A 12,013-nucleotide genomic window follows, 5' to 3' on the forward strand; every position below is an offset into this window, starting at 1 on the left:
CATTTTTCCCACCCAAATTCATGGACCCCCTAATATCTATCCATGGACCTCAGCTAAAGAACCCCTATGTTGAAGAAAAACATATTAATACTAATACGACACTCTTCATTTTGGTCACCAGTCTGCCAGAAACTTAATTAAATGTAAATTAAATCTCTAGCTTGGACGTAGAGATGTTTAAACCAGTAGAGCCTCTGCTGCAAGAAAGTTTCAGGTAACACTTATAGGAATCTTCAACAAGGAAAATTAAAAAAAAATCTAGGTGGACATTTCAGAATTGAGCAACCAAGTCATACTTCCATTCTTTCTGGACCACTCCCTTGGAGGAATCTGAGATCCCTAACAGAGATTTATATCAAGAATCTAAATTGAATAGCAGACAAAAGAGGCTGAGAGACAGAACCTCCCTCTGAGGGAAAGATGGCACTACCCAGAGTTGGGCCCTAGACTAAACCCTTCAGGGCACAAAGAGAGCAGACTGCCCTTTAATCTAATCACCTAATGAAAGACTTTTTTGTCCTCCATCTTCCTTTCCAAGGGGCTTTTTCCCTGGAAACTGGAAAGGGCTTTGATGGAAAATATTATTTCTTATATTTCTGGGGAAACAAAAAAAGAGTTTGTTTTTTAATGCCATCTTGTCCCACACCCTTATTTTACAGATGGGGAAACTGAGATCCAGAAAAGGTAAGTGATTTGCCCCAGGGTGACTAAAGCAAAAAGTGGCAGAGCCAGGAATCAGATCCAGAGTCTCTGACACTAGATACAGCACCCTTTCCCTGGCGCCATGTTGCCAGGGTACTCAAAGGCACTTGCATGGCTCTGGAAATACCAGACTGGCACATTTGTTATTAGAGACTGACAAAATCGAGAGACTCAGTAGCTCTCAAAATTATAGGGTGCATGTGTGTGTGTGTGTGTCATGATCTGTGCCAACAGGAGGATCCACACCCATGAGGTCACAGATTTTTGAAGTATTAGAGAATACATTATTTTATCAATCAGTCAACATTTATTAAGTGACAGACACTGTGCTAAGACCTGGGGATACAAAAAGAGACAAAAGGACAGTTTCTGCCTTCAAGGAACTTACCATCTAATGGAAGAGACAAGAGCAAATAAATATATACAAAGAAAATCATGTACAGGATAAATAGGAAATAATTAACAGCACTGGAATTAAGAAGGGTTGGGGAAGGCTTCCTGTAGAAAGTGGGATTTTAATTGGGACTTAAAAGAAACGAGGGAGGTCAGTGGTTAGAGCAAAAGAGGGAGAATGTTCCAAGCATGGGAGATAGCCAGAGAAAATGCCAGGAACAAAGGGATGGATTGTTTTGTTTGTGAAGCTTCCGGCAGACTAGTGTCACTGGATAAACAGAAAAACTTCATCTGGAAGAGAAAAACAAGCCATGAACAACTAGAATGAAGTCATGAGTCTTGGGTTCTAGGTTCGCTGACCCTCCCTGATTTCTGGTGTGACCGGTTTTCCTAAATGCAAATAATGGACCATAATATCAGAAACCTACCTGATTGCAATGATATACAGACAATGGCTCTGCCACTGGCTAATGCCACTAACAAGTCACTCTGCCCCTGCTGGCCCTTAGCTTCCTTAACTCAGTTTAAGGGATATTCAAGGCACCTTCTAGTTCTAACATTCTATCATTCTATCTTCATTAAGTTTTCTTTCCCCCTTTTCTCTACATACAGGCCCAACTTTAGTTTTGAACAAGGCATAGAAATTAAGGCTGTTCACTGGAAGGTCAAATACTGAAGCTGGAGCTTAAATACCATGGCCACATGAGGAGTAAAGACTCAATGGAAAAGACCCTTATGTTGGGAAAGATTGAAGGCAAAAGGAAAAGGGGACAGCAGAAGATGAGATGGATGGATAATATCACGGAAACAAAGAGCATGAGCTTGGACATTCTTCAAGAGATAATGGAGGACAGAAGGCCCATGGTGGTCACAAAGAATCTGATATGACAACAACAACAAACAACAATGGGCACTTAATTATAAATCAAAAGACCGAAAAAACATTTTGCAACGATTTACATTTTCAAATGTATTTCTCCACGTGTCACAGAATCTCAGAGTTGGACAGGACCTCAGAGGCCATCCAGTTGAGGCCAGACCTGAACAAAAGTCTCTGCTACTATGTTACCAACTGTAATGGGAATGCAAATTTGGAAGATCTTCCCTGCCCCTAGGCTAAAATGCACCTGAAGCCTGGGGAGGGAGGCTTGTTTTTCAGTAGATACTTTTTGATTGACCAGTGGGTCAATAAGGTTGTTACATTCTCTGAGCCAGGAGAAGGCTATATAAGCCCTGATGTGTAGCTTTGTTTTGGGACTCACTTTGAGAAGTGTTCTGTGATTTGATCTGAATTCTGGGAAGCCGTTGTTGAGAGTCCCCCGGCTTTGAAAAACCCAGATGTGGAAACCCAGATGTTGACTGGGTATGGATGTAATGGTTGGACAGTTTGGAAAGCTGTCTACTTGATCTGTTAATGTCTTGATAATTCTGTCTGTATATTTTGAAGTTTGGGGTGCTGACCTTTTTCCCCTGAACAAGGTAAACGATATATGTCTGACTGATTAAAGTAAGCTTGTTAACCCATTTTGAGTTGCTTTCCTTTATCAAAGCAGATCCAAGAACCTGTGGTAGCTGCAAACCCTGAGGAAGCACTTGGGGTGCTTGCTGCTACACCAACTTGTCTTCATTTAGCCTTGGCTTGGAGACCGCCATTAATAGGAAACTTGCAACTGCCAGAGGCAGTCCTTTCTACTTTGGGATGACTCTGTTGTGTTTCTTTACATTAAGACTAAATCTTACTCTTTGTAACTTCACCCTTGGCTCTTGGTTCCATCCTCTAGGGCCAAAAAGAACAAGTCTAATCTTTTCCATGTGACAATATTTCAAATGCTTGCTGACAATTATGTGTCTGCCAAGCCTTCTCTTCTCAGGGTTAAAATTCCTTAGTTTTTTCAACCAAACTTCATATGACATGACCTTGAGGCTCTTCATCATCCTGGTCACTCACTTCTGACCACTCTTATAACTCATCAATATCTTTCAACCTTGAATAGAATATTCCAGATGTAAAAGAATGAGACCTTCCCAGACCTGAACTCTATAGTCAATTTTAAGATAATCAACATTTATTGTTGTTGTTCAGTCATTTACAATGCTGTCCAAAGCTTTGTGACCCCATTTGGAGTTTTCTAGGCAAAGATACTGGAGCAGTTTGCCATTTTCTTGTCCAGTTCACTTTACAGATGAGGGAACTGAGGCAAACAGTATTAAGTGACTTGCCCAGGGTCACACAGCTAGCTAGTAAGTGTCTGAGGCTGGATTTGAAAGGGATACAAATACAAATTAAAAAACAAAACAAAATACAGTGCCTGCCCTCAAGGAATTTACATTCTAATGTGGGAAGAGAGCTAGGTGGTATGGTGGAGAGAGCTCATGGCTCTGCCCTCCAGTCAGAGGGACCCTGAATCAAAACACCTTCTTTAGTTCCACCAAAATCCTCATATCCTCTTTGGATGAGCTGCCACCTAGCTGGGCATCCCACAACTTGATTTTTTGATTCCAAGTTTCATATTTTACACTTATTCCTATTATATTTTGTCTGGTTAGATTTAGTGGCAAATTTTGCCATCACTTAAAAAAAAATTTCTGACCCTTTCATCTGACATGCAAGCGATCCCTCCTAATTTTATGTCAACAGATACATCTACATAGTATCTTACTAGGTATTCCCTTATCTTCTTTGCTTGATATGTTATTTCTAAGCATATATTTTTCTTTTTGTCATGACTGACCCAACCTAAATACTTTGGTGTTTCAAAGAACCAGTATTTCATCAGTGTGGAGGGTCTTATTCCTCTATACAGCTTCTTCATGGGCTGTTGTAGCTAAAAAAAGTCACGAGCTAAGAGTTAGTCATCCAGGATAACAAGTTCTAGCTAAGTTTGGAAACGTTCCTCTCAGGGGCACATGGGTCATCACTGGGCATGAGCTCCAAAGCCTTTTCAGCATCACTGCAGTCATCAGGGTTTCCATTCCACTTTCATTCCCTTTCAAGAACCCAGCATCCCCACCATGACAAGATGAGGCCTCAGAGGAGCACTAAAGGAGAATTATAACCAGCAACAATAACAACAAATGACCAGTTGCTAACATAGCTTGTCATTCATCGCTAGCGAGGCATCATGCATTACTAGCTATAAAGTGGTTTTCTAGATTCCCCATCTTGAGCACCTAAAATCCCTGCCTATATATAGACTGAGCATGAGGGTGATTATTTTAAGAGTCATCTTTCTCCTCCATTCCCTCAACACCAAAACTAGATCATAACAGCAGAGATAAGAATGCCCTTACTTAGATAAAAAGGTAAAAGCATGATATTTCTATACCTAAAGAAAAAAAGTATATTCAGTAGTATTTCCAACCTCTCTCATTCCACTGTTCTTTTTAAAATTATTTATTATTTTCCCCCAATTACATGTAAAACAATTTTTAACATTCATTTTTTTAAAGTTTTGAGTTCTGATTTCTCTCCCTCTTTCTCCTCTCACTGAGAATCATCCCACTATTTCCAAAGAGGGATATCTCCCTTACTTTTCTCAAAAAGGAAGAAATAAAGTTGAAGAAATAAGAAACTTTTCTATGCTTCCCTCACTTCTACTTTTCTGTTCATTGACTTTATTAACAAATGAGCTATCAGAAACACAACCAGGGGAGGTGATCCACTCTTTCTTCCCTCATTGGTTCAACTTTTTGCATAAGAAAGAAGTTTTAGTTCCAACCATTAATTACTCTGTCAATCCTTCTGGTTCATATGTTTATCAGAGAACACTTCTCTCCCTTCATCATAAAGTGATAATGCTAACTAGCATTTGTATAGGACTTTAAGATCTGTAAAAATACTTTACATATGTCTTCTCATTTGATCCTTAAATCCAACCTGGATGTAGGGGCTGTTATTATCCCCATTTTACAGATGAGAATACTGATGCTGATAGAAATGAAGTGACTTGCCCAAAGTCACATAGCTGGTAAAAAAGACTCAGATCTTCTGGACCTCAAGGCCAGGACTTGATCCCCTACACCAGAGGCACCTGCAGGTTGCATACGGCCTACCAACACTGAAGTGCATCTGATTCAAGTGTAATATAGAAATATAAATACAATAAAACATAAATAATACTACATTTTAAGTCAGTATGTGGGGATCCTTATGCATGGTTTAATGACCCTTGTTTCTGTCTGAATTGGACACCACTGCCCTACATCCCCACTATACCCCAAGGCTCCTCCCCTAGATTAAAGCAGGTAATTAATTAAAATCCCAGATAAGGGGTCACCATAGGAGAATGGGAGCCTTCGATATTTTAACTGCAAGGTTGTCTCAGACTTACAACCAGACTCGAAGATTGCAAGACATTAAAAATTGACATTTTAAAAATCAACATTTCCCAAGAGTCCAAAAAAAATCAATCGGAAATGGAGAATGTTTGCAGTATTGTTTGCTGATGGCCTTGCTATGTATCCTGTTCATCTTGGTACAGAAAGGAAATAAAGCTGAACCTTCCAAGAAAAAGAAGAATTCTGAGCAAGATGCTAATTTATTTGTGTCTGTATATTCAAACAGCTGACCATGTGTTTATGATCACTTAAAATAGCACTAAGTATTTATAATGTGTTTTTCTTCCAAAGAAGTTCAAGCTTTTAAAAACCATTACCTCATTAATCTTCCTCTTTCCCCCTGATGTTGATAGGAAACGTGATCATTTTACAAAATGGGTAACATGGGAAGAACTCGCCTCCTGCTTTACTGAGAAAAAGGAGGCCACCCACCATAAAGGTCACCCTTCTTTTCCTCCTCTCTGCTGTTCTTCAACACCCATAGTCTTCTCCTTGGCTCTAATTTCTGGGGGAGAAGTGATCATCTTCCTTGCCAAGGCTAATCCCTATACTTAATTCTCGCCCTTCCTCTCCTCCAGGAACCCGCAACTGCTTAATCATTCTCTCTCTAAATCTGTCCATTCTGACTGGCTCCTCCCCTCCCCACCCCCATCCCCCACATGACAGGTCTCCCTTATCCTTAATAAATCACTTGACCCTACCATTCTTTTAAGTTATCATCCTCTTAAGTCTTCCTTTTATAGCTGAAGTCCTGGAAAGGGCTATGGATTCTCTGTGCCTCCATTTCCTCAACCCCTTGTAATCTGATTTCATAATTCACCACTTCGTTGCAATCTCTCTCTTTCTAATGTTACCAAGGGTCTCCTACCTGCCAAAGCCAATGGCCTTTTCTCAGTCCTCATTTTATATGCCTACTCTGCAGCTTTTGATACTACTAACTACCTCTTTAACATGCCTCACTTGACTTCCTTTATCTTATGTTTCTTTTTTTTTTTTAAATCAGTAAGCATGGACATCCTTACAAGGCTCTTTCCTATGCTTGTCTTAATTCTCTCATTAACCTCACTGGATCTTGTGTATTCCATTATTTCATCTCCAGAGCCTTGAATGCATCACTCCCCCTCACTTCTTCCTCTTGGAATAGCTGCTGGCTTCCTTCCAGGCTCAGATCAAATGTTTATCCCAAAGCCTGTCCTGCTTCTCCGACCAGCTAGTCCTGCCGTCCCTTCCAGAACTAGCTCATCTTCATTTGGCATTATGTGTAAACTTATATATGTACAACAGAATGGAAGTGGTTTGAGGAGAGGAGATGTTTCACTTTTCTCTTCAATGTTAGAACATTGTATACAAATGTATATTACAAAACATAGAACAAAGTATCTATCACATAAAAGCGCTTAATAACTGTTTACTGATTGACAGATTAATCTCTATGCTGAAGACTTTCAAATCTTTATCTCCAGCCTTAACTTCTCTCCTAAACTCCAATCTGGTGTGGTCAGTTGACTCCTGGATAATTCCACCTGACTCCAAACCTAACACCTGCAAACATCATCTTTGTTGCTTATACATACCTGCCCTTCTTCCAAACTTCCCCATTTTTACCGATGCCCCACCAATCTTCCACTCACAACCTTGGGGCCTTCCTTGACTCACCTTCCACAATCTAACTCCGACCAGTCCTTCAGATCTTATTTCATTTTCTTCACCTACCCTATTCTGGACAAAATGGCCAGCTGATACTCCATTTCTCATCTCTTCTATCTCTTAACACAAGTGGAATCCGATGTCTCAAATACACACCTTTCTCACTTCCACTTCACAGAATCCCCAGCCCTTTTCCAAAGTACACCTCTACTGCCAACTCCTTAACAAGACCTTTTCTGGTCACCCCAGTTGGTATTTGTTTCCCCTTGAAGTTAATTGGCATTTACCTTATATGTATTTTATCTCTGCCTATTTGTACAAGTCAGTCTAGCCAGTAGAATGCTAGCTTGTTGAGGGATGGTTTCACTTCTTTGTCTGTGTGCCATGTACTTAGTGCCTAGTACACAGTGGGTGGTTAATGTTTGTTGAATTGATGAACGCTAGGTTTTTATATAAGTCCAGAGTATTTGGCATGACACTCTCCCAGATGGTGGAGAGACTGCTGACTCAACCCTGCCTACATGTGTGGAGTTTATGTGAGAGCTTTGGAGAAGACTTCAAGAGAGGACATGCATGGTAGAGAAGAGAGTTCAAGGGAGGATATACATGGTGCCAGATTCTCTTGGGGACTAACTACAGACATGGGGGTGGGGAGGTGGGTAGTGGTGAGAGAGGCAGAAAGAGACAGACACTTTGGAAACTGCTACCTTGTAGAGGAAGCTGGCTCTTAGACATATCCCTGATCTCTGCTTTGCTTCCCTAGGAACTTTGGGAAAATCTCCCCTTAGCTGAGATCGGGCATCTCTCCTGGATGAGCTGAGATTTCATTCATCTCACTCCTGTTTAGAAAGTTCATTCACACTGTGTATTTTGGGGTATATCCTAATCTATATGATTTTTCTGATTTGTTAATTGCTTGGTTAAATGGATTTACTTCTTATAACCTGCATAAAAGAACCGAACATACAACTGCAAGTGTAATTTTGGGGTAATTTTGTGTTCAGCCTTTAAGGAACAGTTGTTTATTTTGCTGCACCTCCCGCCCCCCCCCCCGCCCCCAGGCTAGCAGGGGACACATAGATATAATTCTAGTTCAGCACCTCTTTTAGGGACAGGGGCAAAGAGTACCCAGCTTTCTGGTATTTGGGGGTCTGCCTTGTAGCTATTGTGCTGGCTCTTATCTCGACATCTAGAGTTGGTCCCCAAGAGAACCTGGGATCACATGAGTCTTATCTTAGAGCAGTCCCCTCTCCCAAAGCTCTTGTACCAGCTCTATCCTTCAGGAAGCCAATATGAAGTTAGAATTCTCTCCACCAGTTAGCAAAGTCTTAGGCATAAGGCTCCAGGATTGGCTGGAAACCAAGGTTATGCTAAATTGGGCATATAAAGAGTCAAGGAATCATTTAAAATATTACAGACTTGACAATGGACCTGGGAACAGAGAACTTGTTTTCAGACCCCAGTCTAGCCTAGAAACAAATTGAGTTAAGGCTTCATCAGGAATAAGGAATGTCATGGGGCTCAGGTTACACATTTTTAGCCATTCGATTAAAGGCCTCTTATCAGACCTGCTTAACTTGCATCAAAATGACAGTATAAATAATTCAAGCCAGAGCAAAAGTAATACCGATGCTATAAACATAATCAAGATTTAAAGGAATCTACTTTCTGGAAACCACAAAAGGTCATCTCTCTCTAAATATTCCTATGTGCCAGGGTTATTTTGGGGGCAGTTAGGTGACACAATGGATAGAGGGCTGGGCCTGGAGTCAGGAAGACTCATCTTCCTGAGTTAAAACTCAGCTTTAGACACTAGCTGTGTGACCCCGAGCAGGTCACTTCACCCTGTTTGCCTCAGTTTCCTCATCTATAAAATGAGCTGGAGAAGGAAACGACAAACCACTCTAGTATCTCTGCCAAGAAAACCCAAAATGGGTTCAGAGTCAAACACGACTGAACAACCTAGCTGTTTTATGACCACCATGGCAGGGCTTTTGGCTCAGCTTCTCTGTCTTACCCATTGAATACAATCTGACAATCATTTACTAAATTCCTACTGTGTGCCTTCCCTCTGAAGTTACCTTCCATTTATGCTGTATATATTCTATATGTACATAAGTATTTGCATGTATTCTCCTCTGGAATCTGAGCTCCTTGAGACCAGGGGCCATGTCTGCGCTTCTGTTCGAATCTCCATTGCTTAGATTTGTGCCTTGCCCATAGTAAGCACTAAATCAATCAATTAATGAATTAATTAATACCTGTTGACAGACCTCCAGGGACTGCATGGGATGCTGGAGATGTAAATATAAAATAGAAATAATCCTGCCCTCAAGGAATGGAGGGTTGGGGAGAGAAAACAGGCATGCAGATAAATAAATGTAAGATAACATGGGGATTGAGAGAACCTTAACAAGTGGGGAGGATCCAGAAAGAATTCTAGTAGGAGCTGGGATCCGAGTTAAACTCTGAAGGAAGTTTATCACCACCCCATCTCTTATTCTTGTGATAGGTGCTCAGAAACACACAAAATATTTTCAGTCGATTTCAACACAGGATCGGCAATGGCACTTCCCTAAATTCCCCCTTGTCTTCAAAGGCAAAACTTTCCAAAAGATCACGAGGTCTGTCACAAGAAAACTAAGGAGTGGAACAAGAACAAGCAATGTCCTCTGGCCATTTCACACACACACACACACACACAAAATGGAGTGGCCTGAGATAAGATGGAACGGAGCTGGAGCTGGAGCTGGGAGAAAGAAGCCTCCTCTGAGCAGAGTCACATCTTTCCTAGTGGTTTCAAAGAAACTGCAGCAGCAGGAGGGCACCAGGGTTTATAGGCAAAATAAACATGCACACAAGAATTTTGGAAGAAAAAAAAACATCTGTCTCCTGAACAAAGTTTTACAACGTATCTGAGTTGCTGTTTTTATGGTAATTCATGAGCTTTCTATTTTATCTCCCAAAGTCATGATGAATAGAGCTTCTACAAACATTCTAGCGATTCATCTCATCTGATTTATGACTGAGTGAAGTGAGCTCTCTGGAAAGTAGTTCTCATGCCCTAACCCTGTTCATGTTGTGGGATACAGGAAAGAACAAAAACAGAAAGAGCAAAAATAGCTCAAAGTATAGTATATGCAAGCTGCATGAGGCTTTTTGACATGTTATATTGTTGCACTGTTCATTCACACCGAACCTATGATCACTCAAAATAAGTTGATGGATTTGATGACTGCAGAGGCCCCTCCCTTCCAATTCTCACATTCTGTGATTGCATGAAAGCCAGATCCCCTTTGGAGAAGCGCCTGCCTGGTCACCCCTTCCCTACCATCTTGTACTTGGAAGGTGGATTTTAAGATTTTTTTCACTATCCCATTGTAAATTTCACCTGATTAGTTTAGGCCTTGATTTCTAGTAGCCAAGATTTGGGGTGGGTATCTCCACTATTTCCCAACTTGTTAACTATATCTCTTAATTTTCTGTAATTGGTAAACTTGACCAATCAAGAAACATTTCGGTGCTTACTATGTGCTGGGTTTAAGTATTGGGGATACGTAAGTATAAATAAACTTTGCCTGCCTCTGAGTAACTAAAACTCCAGGGATTGGTAGGGAGGGAGATGCTTCATATATAAGTTTATACAAAATAGATATGTGATAAATTTTTAGGACACAAGCATCTGGGGCTGGGGGGAGGTGAGGAAATACTTCATTAGGTTGTCATTTGAGAGTTTTATAGAAAAGAAGGGATTCTGGGGGATAGTTAGTAAATCAACAAACATTTCTGCCTGCCTCATATCTTGACTCCAAACCAGACTTTTTAGACGACAACGCAATTTTCCTAAAGCATTGCCTGACCATGTCACCCCCTCCTCCCACCCCTCTAAAAATCAATGAACTCTAATAGTTCCCTATCACCTCTAGGATCAAATACAAAATCCCATTTGGCTTTCAAAGTCCTTCATAACCTAGCTCCCCCCATCTTTCCAGTCATCTAAAACCTTTCACCTCACATCCCCATACACTCTTCGATCCAGTGACACTGGTCTCCTGGCTGTTCACCCAATGTTACCTCTCAGCTCCTGGCATTTTCTCTGGCTGTCCGCCCTGTCTGCAATGCCCTCTTCTCATCTCTGCCATCCTCGCTGGCTTCCTTCAAGTCCCACCTTCTACAGGAAGCCTCTCCTGGCCCCTCTTAATTCTAGTGCCTTCCCTCCTTTAAGCATTTCCTATTAATCCTCTACATAGCTTGCTTGTGTATATTTGTTCACTTGTTTCCCCTGTTAGGTTGTGAGCTCCTTGAGGATGGGGATTGTCTTTTGTCTCATTTTGAATTCCTAGCACTTAACAATCCTTGGCACATAGAAGGCACTTCATGTTTACTAACTAAGCATTTATTTCAAGTTTTGCACGGTGCTAAAGCCTAGCAGATACAAAGAAAAGCCAAAACAGTCCCTGCCCTCAAGAAGCTCCCATTCTAATGGAGAAGACAATATGCTAACCAAGTAGGTGTAGCTGGATACACAGGATAAATTGGAGGTCATCTCCAATTCCAATTGGAGGGAAGGCAATGTATGGGGGAGACAGGAAAGGCTTCCTGAGTGTCTTGTACAGGCAGCAGCCAGGGTTGCTAGACTATAGTTTATGTGGAGAGGAGGGAAGTGTGAGGACTAGAAAGATAGTTAGGGATAAGTGGAGGTGGTGAGAGAATCCATTTCAGACATGGGAGACAGCCAGTGCAAAGGTGTGGAGACAGAAGATTGAGTGTGGGTTGGAAGAAAGGAGACAAAGTAAGTTTGGCTGGACCACAGTGTGGAGATTAGTGTGTAAATTGGCTAGAGAATTAGGGGAAGGCTTTAAAAGCAAAGCAGAAGAATTTCTAATTGATCCTAAGGGTAAAAGGGAGCCCCCTGGAGTAGGGAGATGACATG

This window comes from Petaurus breviceps, unplaced genomic scaffold (genome assembly GCF_028583685.1).
Source record: "Petaurus breviceps papuanus isolate PSGF00001 unplaced genomic scaffold, PetGlider_PUasm1.0 91041, whole genome shotgun sequence".
In the NCBI taxonomy this organism is placed as follows: domain Eukaryota; kingdom Metazoa; phylum Chordata; class Mammalia; order Diprotodontia; family Petauridae; genus Petaurus; species Petaurus breviceps.